The sequence below is a fragment of the Mus caroli genome, unplaced genomic scaffold (assembly GCF_978045245.1).
Source record: "Mus caroli unplaced genomic scaffold, Mus_caroli_1 scaffold_4, whole genome shotgun sequence".
In the NCBI taxonomy this organism is placed as follows: Eukaryota; Metazoa; Chordata; class Mammalia; order Rodentia; family Muridae; genus Mus; species Mus caroli.
In genome coordinates, this window is record NW_028227259.1 from 79,418,803 (window position 1) to 79,439,342 (window position 20,540).

At 45.8% G+C, this 20,540-nt stretch overlaps 1 protein-coding gene across 10 annotated transcripts in view; it reads left to right on the plus strand.

Annotated features, from left to right (window-relative positions):
* The window catches only part of Cracd (capping protein inhibiting regulator of actin dynamics), a 221,457-nt gene that overhangs the window by 161,289 nt on the left and 39,628 nt on the right, over window positions 1-20,540 (plus strand). For 8 of the 10 annotated variants that reach the window (XM_085836770.1, XM_029477878.2, XM_029477876.2 and 5 more), the window contains one exon: window positions 9,014-9,185. The gene's annotated coding sequence lies outside the window, so the exon portion shown is untranslated. Of the gene's footprint in view, window positions 1-9,013; window positions 9,186-18,348; window positions 18,508-19,509; window positions 19,665-20,540 lie in introns of those variants that run through there. The other 2 variants (XM_021162944.2, XM_021162945.2) reach the window with 2 other exon arrangements.

Genomic DNA, 20,540 nt, shown 5'->3' on the forward strand with positions numbered 1-20,540 from the left:
TGGATGTTTTCTGACCCTGGTGTCTTAACGAGCTGAATGGCCATTTTTCATAATGTTTTACAAATACATTTTAATTTATCCTAGCAGGAAATACATCGCTGAGTGTGTGTGTGTGTCTGTTGTGTTCGTAGCTGTGTACACACACATGTGAAATAAAAACCAAAGTATCATGAAGTAATTTCCCCCCTACTTTGCATTCCATTTTCATCTCTTCTACTTATTTTAAAGAGAATGTTGGTCATAACCCATTAGATAGATTGCCAAGTCTCCTCAGTTCACTTTAGTCTAAAAGTCTACCCCTCTTCCCTGGGCTTCACATACTCTCAGCTTACCCTAACACACACACACACACACACACACACACACACACACACACACACACAACCACCTCCTTGGTGACCATCTCGGGACTTTCCCACAGCTCATCGGCTGCTCGTGGGAATTCCCTCCCTACCCCCAACAAGGCTCCAGTTAGTTATCTCTCGAGAAAGACCAGAATCTCGAGTGCTTTGTGGCTTTGGGAAAGCTGCAAGACACCCTCCTAAGGTGTTGAAGGTTAGCTGGCTCTGAAATTCCTGAAGTGTGGCAGTGCTGAGTCAGGGCACTGTACAGCTGGCGGCAGGAAACACACGTGGACGGGCGCTCACCCAGATCTGCCCTGATTACGCTGGCAAACAGGACTCTTGCAAAGGTAGCTCTGACTTGTACTCTACATCCGTGGGCTGAGTCTGCTGAACAAGATGGGAAACCATAGGACCTGTAGGAGACCAAAAGCCCAGGCAGAGTGCATATTCCTGAATATGCAAGACAGTAAGAAAAGCAGGCAAGCAGAGGTGGGGGTTGCACAACTTGAATATCCTGAAACAGAACTAGCAGTGACTAAAGCCACCTCTTTATCGTTGGACCATAAACACAAGAATGTTTATGGCCCATCAGACTTTGCCCCTAATGGCTAAACGGAGCCCTAAGTGGTTACTACAAGTCCTGCTGTCTTACTGTATGTTGGAAAGCAGGTATCTTAGTTTCTTTTATCATTTAGGTGGCAAAATTCCTTACAAAATCAATGTAATATATAGAGGGGGTTTATTGTGTCCTAGTTGGAAGGCACAGTCCATCATGGTTAGGAGTGGTTAGAGCAGGCGTGAGAGGCAGCTGACCATGCTGCAGATGCAGGCAGGAAGCAGACAGAAATGATGACTGGTACAGAGTTTGCTTTCTCCTTTTTTTTTTCCTTCAGCATAGGATGCCACCCTGTATGTGTATATGGGCAGTGCTACCCATATTCAGGATGGGTCTCCTTCTAGCCCTTTTGGGAATACTACCATAGGCACAGATGTGTGCTTCCCAGTCAACTCTAAATCCCGTCAAGTTGACGTTGAAGGTTGTTAACCATCACAGCAGGCCTGCATATTTGCCCAGATTTTGAAGGTCACACATTAGCTATTGGTAGCCTCAGTGCGTCAGGCTCAAGGGCAGTAGCAGGATGACAGGGACAGACAGTCGAGTTCTTCGACTGTGACTCCCTTCTTGAAAATCAGCATTTTTTTTTCCTTCCTAGAGTAAGGTCCTGGATACCAACACAGAGAAGTGATATTAAATGAGTCAGTCTCTCTGCCAGTTTGCAGATTCCGCTCTTGCCTCTCCCAGGTGCCAAAGGTCACTTATTTTGCTGAAGACGCACAATGGTTACAAAGCCAGCATAGTCTATCGACAAAGCAGAGGGAGAGAAAGCATAATGAAAATAATGGATATTGTATGAAGTTACAAGTGTGGGTAGCGGGACATAATCTAACTCACTTAGCTTTCTAAAGAAACAAGTTCTAGGGGCTGGAGAGATGGCTCAGCAGTTCAAAGCACTGTCTACTCTACCAGAGTATCCCAGCACCCACATGGCAGCACTGAACTACCTCCTTGAACATCCGGAAAACATTTGCAGGAGGAACTAAAGTCCTCAGAGACTACAAAGTAGGAGAGGGTCTAGGCTCTCTCTAGATCCCAAGACTGGCAGGCTCCTTTCCGCTGTCTCTTCAACTTGAAGTAAAGATTTCTCCTTGTTGCTAATAGAAGGTAAATAAAATGTAGTTCCTGCTCTACTCTCAGACTCGGTGAAAAGAAAAACAGAACCAAAACAGAAAGCACAAAATGAACCCCCAGTCTCCAGCCAGACGTACGTGACATAATTGGGGTGTGTGATGTCTAGAAGCCCCTCCCTGCAGACTCTGTCTTATCCAACGACTTGTCTTATCCGAGCTGGACCTAAAACTTGGATCCTACAAGTGTTTCGTGTGCACTGCGCAGAGCAGCATGGCATTCTCATGTTCTGGCCTTGTGCACCGTGACATTCGTGCGTCCCCCACTTGTGTTCCACGTGACATTTATGTGCCCTGTGTACCATGACATCCATGTGTTCTGCCCTTGTGTATCATAACATGTGTGTGCCCCACCCCTGTGTAGCAATGGCAGTCAGCTCTTCCACAGTTGGTCTCAGTTCACGGTGGAGCCTGCATTGGCTCACACCCTCTGAAACTCGAATGGCACAGACTGGCAGTGAGAGAAGCCGCTACCTACGCACCTCACACGACGGGGGAGAGATGTATCCAAACACTGAGGCTTCACGTTGAAAATTTTCGCTGCCTCTGTTGCTATTTCTAACTATTTGATTTCCCTCATGAATGGTGAGGCATATGTAATAGGGCACTCTGACATGCCAACGAAAAATACTAGAAATATTAAAACTCCTGGGTTTGAGGGATAAGCAAGGCAAAAAGCAGAAACAGTTGCCATTGTGGTCAAGGAGGTCCTTGCTCAGACCTGGGTAAGCACAAGGCATTTAATGAGATTATATTAAGCATAGAGTTGTTCTAAATTGATACGTGTTGCTAAAACAAATTCACAGCAGTGAGTAAAAGCCTCCCACTGAATCTCATGGTTCATGAGTCTCAGCATTGCTTAGGAGGTTCAAGCAGAAGGTTACAGTGTGAGGCCCTGACTTGAAAAATCTCACACACACACACACACACACACACACACACACACACACACACACACACACTATTAATCAGGGTCAACCACAACTTCCTAGTTCTCGGAAAGTGAAATTTGGGGTTTTCCCAAAATATTGTGTTGAATTAGAAAATACTACCCCAGGCTTGGTGCTAAGAGTTAAGGTATAAACTCTAACCCTGATTTTAAAATGCAGCCCGATTGTGCAGATATAAATAAATAAGAATTACCTAAATACCTAAATAAAACCAGGTGTGGTGGCAAAACCAGCACTTGAGAGGCAGAGACAGGCAGATCTATGTGAGTTCAAGGATAGCCTGATCTATATAACTAATGAGTCCCAGGACAGCCAGGGCTTCATAGTGAGACCCTCTAGAGTGATATGAATGAATATTATATATGTGAAGATGATATATACATGAATGATATATATTTAAATATGTGATATGTATATATGTACATACATATATATACAGATACATATGTATGTATGTATAGATAGACTTGAACATGGTAAATCTGGCACTGATGAAGTACTGACATTTGCTTGAGGACATTTGTTGGAAACCTGCAGCTTTGGGAGGGAAGGCTGCAGTGACATAATGGTAGAAGAGTCATCTTTAATTAGATGGGAACCTGCAACAACTCCTCCATGTCTTCTCACGCAGGCAGTGGCCTGAAGTGATGAGATGTTTGGGCTTCCTCTGTGTACATTTTGCCTTAGCTCTACATACCTCGTTCAGCCAGGGGAACTTTTCTGCACTCACCTAGTATGTCTTGTGGGTGAGATTGTGTCCATCAATCAAGGTGGGACAAATTTACATCTTTCAAAGCAGGTGAGATTGCTGGACTGATCAAGAGCATAGAGGAACCCTCTCCTTTATCTGTGCTGCCAGTGTCCCGGAGGCCTTTGTAAGGCTGGCTCGAGTTCATGAATATCGATGCCTTCTGGAAACAATGTTGCTTATCTAGTGCTGTCCTGAACTCCACAAGCATCTAACTATACCTCTATGTGCCCGGGAAAGAACATGGCCCTGGAGGGGTAGGAACAGATGATCCCTACTATTGAGCATCAGGCACTATGTGGGATTCTGTAGGTGCAGAGAGACATGAGGGTGTTCCCTGTTCTGGGGATCCCTGCCGGGCTCTAAAGGGGTCCCATTACTGTCTTCTCATCTTCTCAACATGGCAGCAAATGCCTCTTCCTCCCTGCTTCCCCTAGAAAATGAGCAGATACTTCCTTTTCCTCTGGTGACCCGACAAACTGCTGGTTATCAGCCCACTGCTCCCGGGAGCAGAACACTATCCCTGTTTTGCCATCTCATGGCCCTGTGATGGGGAGTCCAAGTGACATGCTGCCAGCTCCTTAGTTGTGACTAAAATGTCCCAGAACTGTGGGGTCCGGTACAAATGCAGTGTCCACGGAGTCCCTGTGCACCATGTGGTGTCTTCTGTTATCTTTTTAAACTTGGAAGTTCCATCTCAAAAAAGTGTTCGGATGGCTCCAGGGTAAGAAAATTCCTTCAATTAGTAGAAACTTGGGATCCAGACAATTGCTGTATACCTTATCTTAATGTATCTATTTAAATGTGAGTCTTTGCAGAAGTTCACATAAAACATTAAGTTTATTTACTTTTTTAAGATTTATTTATTATATATGAGTACAGTGTAGGTGTTTACAGACACACCAGAAGAGAGCATCTGATCCCATTACAGATGGTTGTGAGCCACCATGTGGTTGCTGGGAATTGAACTCAGAACCTCTGGAAAAGCAGTCAGTCCTCTTAACCACTTAGCCATCTCTCCAGCCCCCATTAAGTTTATTTAACCAGTGAAGTCTCAAATGTTTCAGTTAACTCTCATTTTTACAGAGGAGTGTGCACTGGAATTTAGAGGAAAGAAGGCTGTGTGTGTGTGTGTGTGTGTGTGTGTGTGTGTGTAAGACTACTTAGAGAAACTAAAAAACATAATGAAGTCTACATGTAGCTCAATGGTACAATATTTGCCTAACATGCAAATGGTCAAGAAGGGGGTGTAGGAGGTAGAAGTGGGGGGGGGGAGAAAGGAAGATTGATGAAGACTGTTTATCAAAGTGAGTTCAGAGAAACCCGCAGGAAGCAGTGCCTGTAATCTTAACACTTGGGAGGCAGAGGCAAGATTGAAGCCAACCTGGGTTACACAGTAAAGCTCCTGGAAAACTTGGAGGAGCATGGGGGAGGAGCTTGAAGAGGGGGAGGAGCATGGGGGAGGAGCTTGAAGAGGAGGAGCATGGGGAGGAGCTTGAAGAGGAGGCGCATGTGGGGAAGGTCTTGAAGAGGTGGCGTGTGAGGGGAGGGGCTTGAAGAGGAGGCAGAGCATGAGGGGAGGGACTTGGAAAGGAGGCGGGGCATGAGGGGAGGGGCTTGAAGAGGAGGCGGAGCATGAGGGGAGGGGCATGAAGATAGGAGGAGGAGCATGAGGGGAGAGACGTGAAGACAAGAGGAGCACAAGGAAGAGAAATGCAAGTTTCTTTAACCCAACCAGACTTCAAGATAAGCTTCCAAATAAGCGCTGCCTGTTCTCAGCTCTGTGGAGAGCGGTGGTGATAGCACATTAGTGACTCTGCAAGTTGCTTCGTGAAGATGTGCACTTCCTTTTTATTTTACCTGGAATCTCCGGTGTTCTGACTTTAGGAACCCATTGTCAACTTCTGAGAACCTCAGATCATTTATGACGAATTCTACCATCCACTTCTGAAGTTGGTGGCACACCCTAGAAGGAAGTGCAGAGAAGTTAGGTGCTTTAATAATTCTAAGATTAGAAATAAAACACATAAGACTTTTTTTTTTTTTTTTTTTGGTTTCTTGAGACAGGGTTTCTCTGTATAGCCCTGGCTGTCCTAGAACTCACTCTGTAGACTAGGCTGGCCTCGAACTCAGAAATCCACCTGCCTCTGCCTCCCAAGTGCTGGGATTAAAGGCATGCGCCACCACTGCCTGGTCACATAAGAATTTTATCCATATGAAAGGAATCCTATTTGCCTGATCTTCCAGGTGATTTTTAATTTTTTAGGATTATCTATATGTAAACTAGTGATTATGAGATGCAGGCCTCCAGTGGTAAATGATGATGTCCATGAAATAGTGGATAATGGGAGAGGGGAAGCCCTAATTACTGGACAATAGAAATAAATTAATTTAATTCAGTACTTGGGGAATGAAAATCACTGTGATCTTAAAGTAGCATGTATGCGTATGCGTCTATGAGGTCTTCCGGGCTGAAAATTAAAGTGGGAATCTGCTGGAATATTAAGGAAATGTGGTACCCACTGCTCACCCATGAACTCAGTCATAAAGCTAAGGAGCGTGGGTATCTAGGGAGGTAGATGTTAGTGAAGAACAGATAAGGATTTGAGCCAAACACTCCTGTCTTTGGGGCCCAGACCTTTAATCACTAGCTGTGTCTGCAGCCAGGGAACACACATTACTAGTAATCACTGTCCTTCCTCCTTTCCCTGTTGCCTTCTTACCCAAGATCAGTAGAGTCTGTGTGGCAAAATCCTCAGATGTCGGCTCAGACACATCCGTGTTTGTCGCCATACTCTGCTCTCAGGGTGCTCGGGATTGTGGGATGTTGCGAGTTAGCTTTGCGGGCGTGGGCTGGGTTCTGCCAGTCATGGAATTGCCCAACTAATTGGTGAAATTTGTTCTTTCATGCCCCATCTTTGCCTCAAAAAATATTAACAATAGCATTGCTGTTGGTCAAGAAAATAGCGGCTACCAGGGGCTGTGTGCCCTTAAGCCAACTGAGTCTATGAGGCTGACTTCCAGTGTTCCTGGAGTCCTAGGCTTACTTAATGGATGTTTATAGACACATATCCAGATTAACACGTGTTGTGGCAGGGAATTGCAACTGTTATAACTAGTGTTTGGGGGGATGGGAGGTTTTATATTTGAGACTATGAATCGGGGGGGGGGAGATGAAATATGTAAGAATTTATAACTCTTGCTATGATTTAAAGAATGTACACTCTACTCCCATAGTCTCCCCATCATAACTGACTAAACATGAACAAGAGCAGCGGCAACAGACATGCCACCATGGGTGGGAAGTCCATGAGGTCCCTCGGCCCTACACAAAGACCTGTAGGCAGCCAAGGAACACTGAGAGGGAGAAAGGGCCTCCTTCCCCAGGAAAGAGATATCCAATACCAAATGATTTGCCCTGAAAACACACATACAGGTAACATTACATGGACTAAGTCAGTTATACTTATGTATATATTCATTTCTATATATTATATATGTAATAAGAATGAAAATGAGGCTTAATTTGAAAGGTGTGATATATGGGAGGGTTTGTAGGGAAGAGGAATGAGTAGGGGGGGGCGACATGATGTAATTATATTTTAATCTTAAAAATAAAAAATAATTTAAAAAAGAATCCATATCAATTAATGTCACTTTATGTTTTACTGTCTAAACGTAGGCTGGACCTAAGAATCATTAATAAATCTTTTCAAAAGAAGACTAACAAATTTAATAGTAAAATAAGCATAATATGAACTCCTAAACTTAATAAAAATATTTCCAAGAGGATGTACAGCATAAATTCTGGAGATGATGACAACATTTAATTGGGGCTGGCTCACAGTTTCAGAGGTGCAGTCCATTATGATCGTGGTGGGAAGCATGGCAGCCTGCAGGCAGATGTGGTGGCTGGAGAAGGAGCTCAGGGTTTTACATCTCGATCGGAACACAACCAGGAGGAGACTGTCTTCTGCACTGGGGAGAGCTTGAGCACCGGAAGCTCTCAAAGCCCGCCTACACAGTGATGTGCCTCCTCTGAGGCCACACCTATTCCAACAAGGCCACCCCTCCTGATGGTGCCACTTCCCACGGGCAAAGCCTGCCTCAGAAACATTAATAACATTTAGTCACATCACAGGTTGGTTGGTTGGTTTTTTTGTTTTTTTGTTTTTTTGGGGTTTTTTGGGTTTTTTTTGTTTTTTTTTGTTTTTTTTTTTTTGGTTTTTTGTTTTGGTTTAGTTTGGTTTGGTTTGGTTTTTCCAGACAGGGTTTCTCTGTGTAGCCCTAGCTGTCCTGGAACTCACTCTGTAGACCAGGCTGGCCTCAAACTCAGAAATCCACCTGCCACTGCCTCCCAAGTGCTGGGATTAAAGGCGTGCACCATCACTGCCCAGCAGGGTGAAGCCGTTTTAAAGATGGCCATGAGACTGACTACCTTGTGAGCTGCTCTAAGGTTCTCAAGGAAAGATGGTAAATGGTACTTCTCTGGACAAGAAGGGTTTACACTTTCTGTTCCATGGTAGAACTGGAGTGAAGCCAAGGACTTTGTATCCACAGGAGCAGAGTAGAAGGCACCGATGACAATATCTTCAGCAAAGTTTAGCAGCAAGCCCCGGTCCCTAGTAGATGCAGTAGTACATGGAAAGAGGTTCATAGCAACTGCTTGGGATCTCTTCCCTGGGAAATTTTAAAGGAGATATGGGAGATAATCAAGGGCTATCTGGTCATGGGTGGCAATGACACACAGCTTGTGCCAAGAGTTAACCATTATCCTCTGTATGTGACAAGGCTAAACCAGAATGACTGGGGGGTTCGTGTCGTATATATACGCTTGAAAATCCCTGTATGGCTTGGATGCTTTTCCCAGCTTCTCCCAGAAGATGACCCTGACCATCAGCTTCGTAAAGAAAGGAGGCGCCGCCCTCATGTGGCACGTGCGTGTGGGGGTGGGGGGCGCCCTCCTGGCCTTGCAGTCGGAACCTCCTTTTGATCTTCTAGAAGCCTGAGGGTCAGAAGGTGCATTATGCATGTGGCTTGTGCCCTGCCTCGCTCGCTGTGCACCTTGACGCCTGGGCGGCCCTGCCGTTCTCAGCAGCGGGCTTGGTCTCTGGCTGCCCTTTGCCCTGGCTCTCTTGGCCAGAAGCGGCTGAATGGTAATTCGTTCCTAGTCAGAGGCTTAGCCCTATCAAACTGCAGCCGTGTGTTTATCTTGTAATTCACAGACAAGAAGAGGGGAGGCAAATTCCAGCCTTTTAAGAAGTTGTTTGGCAAAAGGAAAAAGAAAGGCACTCCACTGTCTCGGGAGGAATCGGCTGGGAGGCAGAGTCACTCACCCCAGAGTGCCAGCAATGGGACCTTCTCTTCGGATGAGGAAACCCCGGAAAACAATCTGAGGTAATAGCTCGCCCTTTCCTTGCAGGTCTCTGGCAGAGTCCCAGGGTGAGGAAAGAAACACCTGCAGGGTCCGGTTTGGGGTTTGGAGGGTAGGGGCAGCATCACAGAGGTGTCCCACCTGGGCATGAGGGTGGGGAAGTCACCTTGAGGATTGAGCCTGTGTTTGTCTGCCCTCACTGGTGGCAGAGGGCAGCACTTCACTGGCCGGGCTCAACAGGGGTCCTTTGATTGAAGACCCTAGTTCCCATGATCCATTACTTGGCAAAGAAAAGACATCCACCGTCTGGAGCTTACACCTGACGCAAGAATACAGATCTCTGAGGCTCGGCGAAGCCTCCTGACACACCCCGGGAAGCTCCCACTGCTTTGGAAATGTGTTCTTCATGGCAGGCATTTCCTCTCCATCTCTCCTTCCTCCTTTATCCTTTTCCTTTCTGCTTTTTCCCTCTGTCTGTCTGTCTGTCTGTCTGTCTGTCTGTCTGTCTGTGTCTCTCTCTGTGTGTCTCTCTCCCCACCCCTCTGTTTCTTAGCTGTCTGCCTCTCCCCTTCTCTCTGCCTCTGTCTATCTCACTCTCTGTCTCTTTCTGTCTGTGACTCTCTCCCCCTTCCTGTCTTTCTCTTTGTGTCTATGTCTTCATGTCTCTTCCTGCCTGTTTCTCTCTGTCTCATTCTGTCTCTATCTGTCTCCCCCCTTCTCCACTTCTTTCTTCCTTCCTAGGACACAGGCACTATAAATCTGGTCAAGAATCTTAAAACTAAGGGAATGGAGGGTTTGGGGTGTGGCCTTTGTCACCTGAATGCTGGTAGCGCTCTTGGAAACCATCCCAACTATGGGCGTGATGTCTTCAGCCCTGCTGAGCTCACTAGCATCTCTCCCTGACTCAACAAGGAACACGCTGCATTCTATCGAGACCTTCACTTTGCTTGTTCCTTACTGGGCTGACTAGAGAATTCAGGGACCAGGCTTTATTCAGCCTCCTGACTTACCTAACATGCGGCAAAGATAAAGGTGCTCTTTAGAGTGTGTGACAATAAGAAAAGTCTAGCATATAACTATTTGTGTTACAAAACCCCCAGACAGGAGGCACATGCTAGCTAAGCCCACGGCCGTGTTCACTGACCGCCATTGCTTCTGACCTCGCTAACTCTGGCTCGACCAGCCTGTGCTTGCTTTCCATTGGTTTTACCACATAAGAAAATGGTCAGTTTTGGTTGCTCTCCTTTAGAGTAATAAAACTCCGAGGGAGGCATAGCAAACGGTCACGTGACCGGCTGCTGCGGCATAGGCATTGCCATGGAGTTGACTGTGGTCCAGCCTCTCATGCTGTAAAACATGAATGTGGGTCTTTTTCATCTCCTAGCAGAGTGAGGTACAAAACTACTGTCGTGGAACCAAGACTTAATTGGTGGGAGAAGAAGTTAGTCTGAAGAGTCCACCCTTGGACAGATAGACCCTCTGAAGACACACTTTGGTTTTGTAGTAGGGTGGTCTGACCTGTCGCTTCCCTGTGTCCTGTTCAATTGGTTTGGAGCCTTACATGTTCTCTTCCCTTTTAATGTCTGCAATGCCATTTACTTCTGGAGGGTTTTCCTTAAAGCTTGAGGAAATCTTGGGCAGTCCTACACTGGGCTAAGCAACTCCATTACCATATAGATACTATCACTTGTTCTTATTTTGTTCAGAAGCCTGCACACATGGCATGGGACATATTTTAATTGCATATTTGTAATTATACTCGTAATTTTACGTATTGTAAAAAATACTCATTTCTTAAGGAAAGAAGCTAAAAGGATGTTTGGACTATGGATTTTTGCATCTGTCTTTAAATTAAAATAGTGATATAAGAAAACAAAAGTAACTTAAAATGAGACTTGAGCATAGCTGTACATACCTGTTATAGCAGGAGAGAGAGGGAGGACTGTTAACTCAAGGGCGGCCTCGTATGCCAGTGAGGTCCGGACCAGCCAAGGCTACATGAGGTCTGTCTCTAAACAACAAGAAGCAGTGCATCCCTTCCTTCCAGGATATAGTACATGAAGGTCTTCTCATTTGCCCTAGTTACAAATAGAAAAAATCAAAAACTACGCCTTCCTAAAACTATGTCCAATTTACTGCTCAGTTGACAGGCATGCTACTACATGCTGTATAAAGATTTAGAAATGAGTCTAAAGGTTTCTTTTCTTTCCATCCCCAAAATAGAAAGTGCTCACTGACACACAAGACTTCCAAGTGCCATGGACGTGGGTGTGGACATGATTAAGGTGGCAGATTCTATCCAGTGTTTGAGGGAGAGTTTCCTGAATATTAGGGTTACCCTAAAAACCTGGGAGGCTGAGCCTGTCCAGGGGCCTAGGGCCCCAGAAGGTGGGATTTGGTCATTAAAGTTGCTGAAATCTAACAGGTTGGACTCAGAGAGTCTATAGTTCTAGAAATGTCTCTGTGGCCAAGAACAGCTACTCACTAGTGTGCTCCCTTGGCCTGACGTTGGCCATCCCTTGGAGCGTTCAGACCATTCTGCTGTTCCTGAAGCCGAGGAGCCTTTGTGGCTCTTTGGCTGGTGTTCTGAAATCATACATGGCTCTGGGAAAGTGAAGCCTAAGCCATGATAGTTTTAAACAATTTAATAGCATCTTCTTTGCTCGTCAACTGCAATTAATAGCACATTTCCATAAGTATGATAAATAAACCTTACAAGTCAGCATCATATAGGCTGAGGTGGCAGGTGTGCTGTGAGTTCAAGGCTAGCCTATGCTACAGGATGAAGGCCAGACCAACCAGGGTTATGTAGCAACACCCTGTCTCAGAAACAACAATGACAGAAAGCAGAAGGAATAAATGTTACATGTCAAAAGAGGGAAAGCGCCATCTTGGTAAATATGTGTGCATGTATATATGATTATTGATTATATATGACATATTTTAGTAGTTGTTCTTAAGTCTTTACAGGGCTTTTACTATGCTATGCACCATGTGAGTCTCTAAGAAGAGGGATCTCCTATGTGGCAGGATTCCCTTGCTCGCACACCCTTTTTTCACAGAGAGGATCCGATGGCATGTGTTGAAGTGGCCACACGTTGTTAGCATTAAGGTGTTTTTGCATCAGTGAGCTCATATAATAGCATGACTCTCTAAGATCCTTAGTATCCCAGTTAAAAGGCGAGAAAGCTGAGGTTAGAGTGGCTAGCCCAAGGTCACAGAAGTAATAAATCCCTGAGCAACTGCAAACAGTAAACAGTGTGTTTCTACACGTCCACGGCTGTGCCTCCCAGAGAGGCTGCAGCATCGTTAGGGCCATGATGTCGTCCTGTTCTTGGATCTCTGGGCTCAGGTGTCTGATTACTTCCTGCTCCTCTTCCAGTTCATCCTGGACACTTGACGTCCAAGTTGGCACACCCAACTGCAGCATTCACAAATGTCCGCTAGAAGCTAATAAGTCTCCAGACACAGTGAGAGCTCACATCCAGATCTGAATAACCAAGAAAGGGTTCAGGGATGAGAGGGCCTTGAGGTGTCTTCTAACAGTGGGCAGGATTTGGTATAGCTGCAGGGCAGGGTATAAACCCATCAAAGTAATGGCATAAGCAGAAACTTGGATGCTAGGAGGAATGGGGCAAGCTGGGTAGAGTAGTGTACATCTAACATCCCAGGATCCAAGGGATTCTAGAAAGAGGATTGTGAATTCCGGGATAATTCAGGCGCCCTAGTCAGATTCTATCGAAGAGTGGAGGGAGGGAAAAGTAGAAGAGGGGATAGTCTTACATCTCTTTCTGTAGGCGTGTGCTAACTTTACACAATGAACAGGTAAAGATGTCACAAGCAAAAACAAAGAAACAAACAAACAAACAAACAAAAAACCAAAAAACCCCACAGACAAATGTCCTCATGATTTAGGCACACATATTTTGTTCATTTGAAAGATTAAAGTGGGCCAACCTGGGCTACAAAGAAAGACCCTGTCCAAAAAATATTCTAAGGAGTCCATACTTATAAAAAGTTACTAGACTCCTGAGAAAAGTTGAGTCAGGTTACAGGAAACAAAGTTGGAGCTTTTGTGTCTCCACTGAGTTCAAGGAATGCAAAATCCTCCAGAGAATGAAGGAAACACTTGCCAAGTGGTATTTCTGGGAAGAGCCTTATATTGGGGGACAGGTAAAGAACTTTTACAATTCCATAATAAAAGACTAAAACCTTTTTTTAAAAAAAATAGGCAAAGGATTTAGGTAGACATTTCTGAGAGGGGGAGAGAGAGAGAGAGAGAGAGAGAGAGAGAGAGAGAGAGAGGGAGAGGGAGAGAGAGAGAAGAGAAGAGAAGAGAAGAGAAGAGAAGAGAAGAGAAGAGAAGAGAAGAGAAGAGAAGAGAAGAGAAGAGAAGAAGAGAGAGCTGTTAAAATAAGCCATACTTGTTCAACAGGGAAATATGTCATAGACATAAGCTACAGCCCAAAAGACATATTTTTAAAAAGTATTGGCAAGAATGTGTAGTGGTTAGAACCTTCATCCCTTGGTGGTAAAGCATAAATTGATAAAATGATTTAGGACAGGGGCTGGAGAGATGACTCAGTGGTTTAAAAAGCACATACTGTTCTTCCAGAAGACCCAAGTTCAATTCCCAGCACCAACATCCGGCAGCTTACAACCACTTGTAATTCTGGGGAAGCCAATAACCTCTGGCCTCCAAGGACACTCTGTGCTCACGTATATGCAATTAAAAGGAATAGCAATCTTTTTAAAGAAGGATTTACGGTAAGGTCGAGACTTTATCTACTACCTTTACTTTACAAACAGTGAAACGGAGCGGCAGAGAGATGCTGTTAGCGATGTGGCTCTAACATCAGGCTGCACTTTTAGGCCTGGTGGCTTTCATCTGGAGCAATCCCATCTGTATTCCCTTCACTTAACCCCTCCTTGATCTTCCCCCCTGGGGAAGCAAGTCCCCCTCTGCTCCACTCGGACTCATCAGCCTGTTAATTTTGCATAGCTGTGACCAGACTGTTCCAGTGCACTGGTTCCCACGCACTTGGTTAGCACATCCCAACAGTGGGAGCATGTGGCTGAAAAAACACTGTCCACTTCATGGCAGACAGGAAACAAAGAGAAAGACAGGACAAGACTAGGGGGAAACACCCACACACACACAAGGACCCACACATACTCTCCAGCTAAGTGCCACCTAAAAACTTTACAGAGCCTCTTGAAATAGTGTCACCAACCAAAAACCAAACCTCTACCTCCTGAGCCCTTCTTCTCAAAAGCATGACTAAGTCTCCCCCAGGATTCTCGAAGCTTCTTCACCTTCCCGTAACAGCGAGTCTTATGACCTACTGTGCTTGCATTTCCAGCCCCTAGCCCTGTGGCTGGTGTGTCCCAGGCATCCGGTAATTATTGGACGAACAAATGCATGTATGCTGCATTTTTTTACTTTCCTGATGATTCCCCCTGTGACACATCAGTATTCGCCTAATCCCTCCTCAGTGTCCCCACTGTGATAAAGAACATCGATCGACATCCCTCACTCTCTGGAAAAGGAAAGGTAAATTGAACAGGAACAGAGAAGTTTAAGGAAAAAACAAAAACAAAAACAAAAAACTGTTGGATGGAAAATCGAAACCGGCTAGCAGTCAACCTGGACTGTGCAAGTTTAGGGAAAGAGCTATTGGCGAGCCAGCAGGAGCGGTTTTGAGGGACAAAGCACAGGAAGAGGTGGGGTTTGTCTTGTGAAGGCAGAAGTTGACCCTCTTGTGCTGGATGACCCAAGGCCAGCCAATCCCTGGATCTGCTAAGCCAACAAGCCATCTCTCCCGGGATTATCATAAGATCAAAATGTGCACCTGATATTGCGGAATCTGTTTTAAAGCCCTTAATAAACACAACGCAATATTACCAAAGATAGAGACACCGCTGCCTGCGCTTTACTTCCAGAGCACAAGCCTAGAGGAAATTGGTTCACATGGTAGCGAGGGAGGTTTATGAAGAGATCTTTTTTCCATATGGAACAACCGAGAAGTATGGTAGATAGTAGGGAGTCCCAAGGAGTCCAGAGCTTGGGAGACTTGCTACCTGATCTCTTGTGTCCTGTGATGAAGGGACAATTAGAGAACCCTCTAGCTCCCACCTCTAGACTATTTAAGATTTCAGAATGTCTCGCTTTCCCTTGAATATGTGTGACATACCCTGTTCAATTGTTGTAATTGACAGGCAATTCAGTACTCTGTGGTCTACTAAGCACCACAAATTTTTAGAGGATCCCAGAATCCAGGATGTGTATTGAAGATACCACACCTGATAGAGTCTGGTTCCAGTTCCAGTTCCAGTTCCAGTTCCAGTTTTGGTGTTTCTTTTTTTTTTTTTCCCCCAACAACTGTAGTTTGTTTGATGAGGGTATTTAATTGCTCATTAGCATTTCATTTGAATGAGGCTCATGGATCTATTTAGAAAGAAAACTGCTGATCAATTGCAGTTGCCCCGTTGTCATGGAAACAAGCTGAAATTGGACTGTAATTATATTTCCTTATGTCTGAAGTCATCGCTATAGTAATTACCCAATATCTATGGTCCCAAATTACATGATGCTTGTCCAAAAAGAAAAAGGGAGAGAGAGAGAAGACAAAGGATAAGAAGGCAGGGGGTGGGGAGCATGCTGGCCTGAGGCGGCATTCACCGTGCAGCTGTTGAGAGCCTTCAGAGGCAGATGGGAGAATTTCCCTCTGTAGGCTGTGACTCCGGGGTGCCATCAGTGGGTCCTGGAAACTGTCCAGCCCTTGAGTGGTAGCTGGGAAGCTGTTAGGCAGGATGATTTTAGCTCTACAGAGGGCACAAGTTACAGTGTCAACAGTCACTACATATATCACCTGATAGTGGAAAGTATGGAGGACATGGTGATCAGCAATGCCATTGAGATCTTGTCAGGGGCTGTAGATGGCTCAGCAGTTAAGAGCACTGGTTGCTCTTCCAGAGGACCCGGGTTCAATTCCTAGCACCCACGCGGTGGTTTACAACCATCCATATTCCAGTCCCAGGGTATCCAACACCCTCTTCTGACCTTCTTGGGAACAGTTTGTGCATGTATTGCACAGACATGCCACTAGTCCTAAGCTCTATGTGTAGTATCCAACATAATTTCCACTTTGCACAGTAATATCAGGCCCCATCCCATCCTGGCATTCTGGGAAAACACTGCAGCTTTGTTCAGTGGTATTTGGCAAAAGGGAAGCACTGTTGTTTCCTGAGCTGGCAAATGGGCAGTGTACAATTAATGCAGAGAGAAAGCACAGTTGGGAAGGGCTCGAGTTGGAGGTCATTCCCTGTGCCAATCACATCCCGACAGATTGGAGGCAAAAACTGGGCAGCAGTGATGTCATACACCTCTCGGCCCTACGGTTGCCCTCAGTGGGTCCTCCTCTTCATTTTGTGAGCCCCAAAGACACGTGGGGAAAAGTGCACGTACTCTGGGGCCTCACTGCCGACCCTGGTGCAAGCAACAGAGCATCATGGCAGCGGCATCCTCAGAAATGGTCCAGGGAAATCATCTGAAATGGCGGCTTCGAAGTCAACAATAACAGGGAAAGTAAACCCTTCCCCGGAACAGAGGTTAAGATGTTGATTCCTAGTGGTGATGGAGAGTCTTAGCATAATAACCAAGCCCACGCACTGCAGCAGAGCGCAGTCTTTAGAGCAGCCCTGTATTTCCTTCTGTATCCTGTCATGTTATTTGCTATGAAGCAGCCTCCCACGAGAGTTTCCTTCATTGACTCCGCCCATGAAATGCGAGAGGAGAAACATGGGAGAATTGCCAGCGTCTGCTTCCTCCTGTCCTTTCAAATTCCCAATGACAATGATGATAGTTCAGAGGCTTCAAAGTCCTAGGATGTAGAAAAATAGGACCCTCTGGGGAGATAACCAGAGGCGGCCCCCACCTGCTCAGAGGAGAAGGGGAGAGGGGATGGGGGAAGGATTGTGGGGGAGGGTGACCAGGAAGTGGGGCAGTGAGTGGAGTGTAAAGTGAATAAGTATAAAAGAAAAAAATAATTTAAAATTTTTTGACAAATAAAGAAAAACAGAACCCCCAACACCACACTAATTATCTCAGTGCTAATATAACAAGCATTACCTCAATTGCCTCCGCCCATTCAGAGCCTCTACTCCATAGTTAGTAGGTCCTGGGGTGCTCTCATTGTGTCCGAACCTCCTAGATGGAACCCTTAGGGCTAATGGCTCTGTGAATCAGACACCAGCACTGCACCTTCAAATTTTACATGTTGTTAGGCCAATGTCAAGAACATCTCCTCCTCCTCCTCCTCCTCCCTCATCACCAACTTCTCCTCCTCCTCCTCCTCCTCCTCCTCCCTCACCACCAACTTCTCCTCCTCCTCCCTCATCACCAACTTCTCCTCCTCCTCCTCCTCCTCCCTCATCACCAACTTCTCCTCCTCCTCCTCCCTCATCACCAACTTCTCGTCCTCCTCCTCCTCCTCCCTCATCACCAACTTCTCCTCCTCCTCCTCCTCCCTCACCACCAACTTCTCCTCCTCCTCCCTCATCACCAACTTCTCCTCCTCCTCCTCCCTTATCACCAACTTCTCCTCCTCCTCCTCCCTCATCACCAACTTCTCCTCCTCCTCCTCCTCCCTCATCACCAACTTCTCCTCCTCCTCCTCCTCCCTCATCACCAACTTCTCCTCCTCCTCCTCCTCCCTCACCACCAACTTCTCCTCCTCCTCCCTCATCACCAACTTCTCCTCCTCCTCCTCCCTTATCACCAACTTCTCCTCCTCCTCCTCCCTCATCACCAACTTCTCCTCCTCCTCCTCCTCCCTCATCACCAACTTCTCCTCCTCCTCCTCCTCCCTCATCACCAACTTCTCCTCCTCCTCTTCCTCCTCCACCTCATCCCCCTCCCCCCTTCTTTCTCCTCCTCCTCTTTTGTCCTTTAGAACTTCTAATCTTCCAGATAGTGATTTTAATTTAGGACTGTGTATGGTGGTAATATCAAGTCTTTAGGGGGAAAAGGAGCTCTTGGTCTACCAGCTAAGAGTTTGGGGTCTTTGTATAGTTATGAGTCATAATGCTACAGTGGTAGTTTGAATATGCTTGGCTCAGGGAGTGGCATTCTTAGTGGGTGTAGCCTTGTTGGGGTGGGTGTGGCCTTGTTGGGGGTGGGTGTTTCTCTGTGAGAGTGGAAAATGAGACTCTCCTCCTAGCCACATGGAAGTCAGTCTTCTGTTTGCCTTCAGAACAAGATGTAGAACTTTCAGCTCTTCCAATGCCTGCCTGGACACTGTTATCCTTCCTGATATGATTATAATGTTCTGAACCTCTGAACCTGTAAGCTAACCCCAATTAAGTGTTGTCCTTTATAAGAGTTGCCTTGGTCACAGTGTCTCTTCACAGCAATGGAAACCCTAAGACAGAAGTTGGTGCCAGGGACTGGGGTATTGCTGTGATACCTAACCATGCTTTTGTTTGGAAGAATGTGGATTTGGGGACTTTAGATATGGAAAGCCATGGAATGCTTTAAGTGGGGCTTAATGGGCTGTCCTAGTGGAGATATGGAAGATTTTGTTTCTGAGAGTTATTTGAACTGTGGAAGCTTGGCTCTAGATGTTTCAGTGAAGAGGAATTTCAGTATGTGGCCTAGAGATTATTTTCGCAGTGTTTTGGTAAAGACTGTGGTTGCTTTTCGCCCTTGTCTGAAGAGTCTACCTGAGGTTAAGGTAATGTTGTTCTTTTTGAGTTACCTTGGTCATGGTGTCTTTTCACAGCCATGCAAACCCTAAGACTACTTTTTTTTTTTTTTTTTTTGAGACAGCGTCCTACTGTGAAGTTCTGATTGGCCTAGAACTCACTGTGTAGACCAGGCTGGACATGAACTCAGAGAGATCCTCCTACCTCTGATACCACTTATGGGAGGCACTTAGAATGGGCAAATTCGTACAGAGAGAAGGTAGAATAGTGGTCACCAGGGACCGTGGAGGAGGAGGACGAAGTGCAGAGTTGTTAGTGAAGGGATCCGGAGTTTGTTTAGGATGGACATGCATGACTTGTATAATAAGATGATATACTCCATGTCAGTGGGTTGCACAATTCAATTGAGTCAAATGGTAAACTTTCGTGTTAAATATTTTGCTACAGTTGAAAAGGACCTTGAACCAATATTATGGATATTTGTAAGGTTTATAGACACCAGTATCCCATTTGATGTTGGTGGGTTTGGAAGTAAAAGTGGCTTACTGTCTTCTGTGTACCCTTTGTAATTTCGGGTTGCCAGGGCCCTTGTGATTGGTGCTCTTGCCTTGTGTGACTGAGCGACTTTGTTCATGCATCTAGGTTCATCACCAAATACCAACGTCTTAAAGTGGAACCCTCCGTGGTGTGAGTCAGGAGCTGAGTTCAGTGCAGTCTGAGTCTCTTGTCCACACTTTGCTGGGCCTGTGCACAGTGCAGCCATAATGCCTGCAGGCCTGTCTGCCTGGTCCTGTGAGGTCAGTAACCGATTAGAGCTGATACGGCCCTGGGCCCTAACGGCTTTCCTTTCTTCCCCTGCTACTTTGCATTGTATGCACAGTCCCACAGTGAGAGCTTAAGACCGTGAGATTGAGGTGCTCTGCATATCTCTTGCAGTCATTTAGAAGCTGCTCCATTTCTCCAGCATCAGAAGAGAGGCTCCGCACACCAGGTCTTTCCTTCCACCTGGTCTGGAGGAGCCTGAAAAAAAAAGGGGGGCTGTAGCAAAGAAATACAGAAGCCTCTTGCCTCTCAGTCCCTTCACAACCAAAGAAAAGAGAAAGAAGTGGGGCTTGCCTACCTCACAATCAGCTGGGAACGACTTTAAATGTCAAGAATAAAAGGGTCCGGATGAACTCTGCTAAGGTACAATTTGTGGTAAATTGTCCCCCACTCCCAAGCGTGTAATTTGAAGCCTCCAGCTGGTTAAGGACAATAATTCCACCTGCTCTTTGTTCCTTGGAAGAGATTTCAAGCTGGGTTCTCCTCCATGCGGGCTCTGTGGTTTCCACTCCAGATTGCCTAATCTCTGAAGCTTTGAGTAATATTTTTGAAGTCTTTGTTTCTCGGGCCCCACACCCGGAGAAAAGGAAGTCGTCTACATAGTAGAGGTGCCTGGAGCCCAAACTAACTTTTGCGATCACTAATGATTGCATATTATGACACAAACAGCTGGGAACTTAGATGAAGTCACTTACAAGAGAGTGTTCACTCATGGAACTACGACATTCGTTACCACACTCCTCTACTATTTCCTCTTGGTGCTCTAAAATGAAAGCAAAAACTAAATTTAACAGAAAAAAAAATCATATGCATGTTTGCTCCCCTTAAGGGTAATGGCTGTATGTAACAGG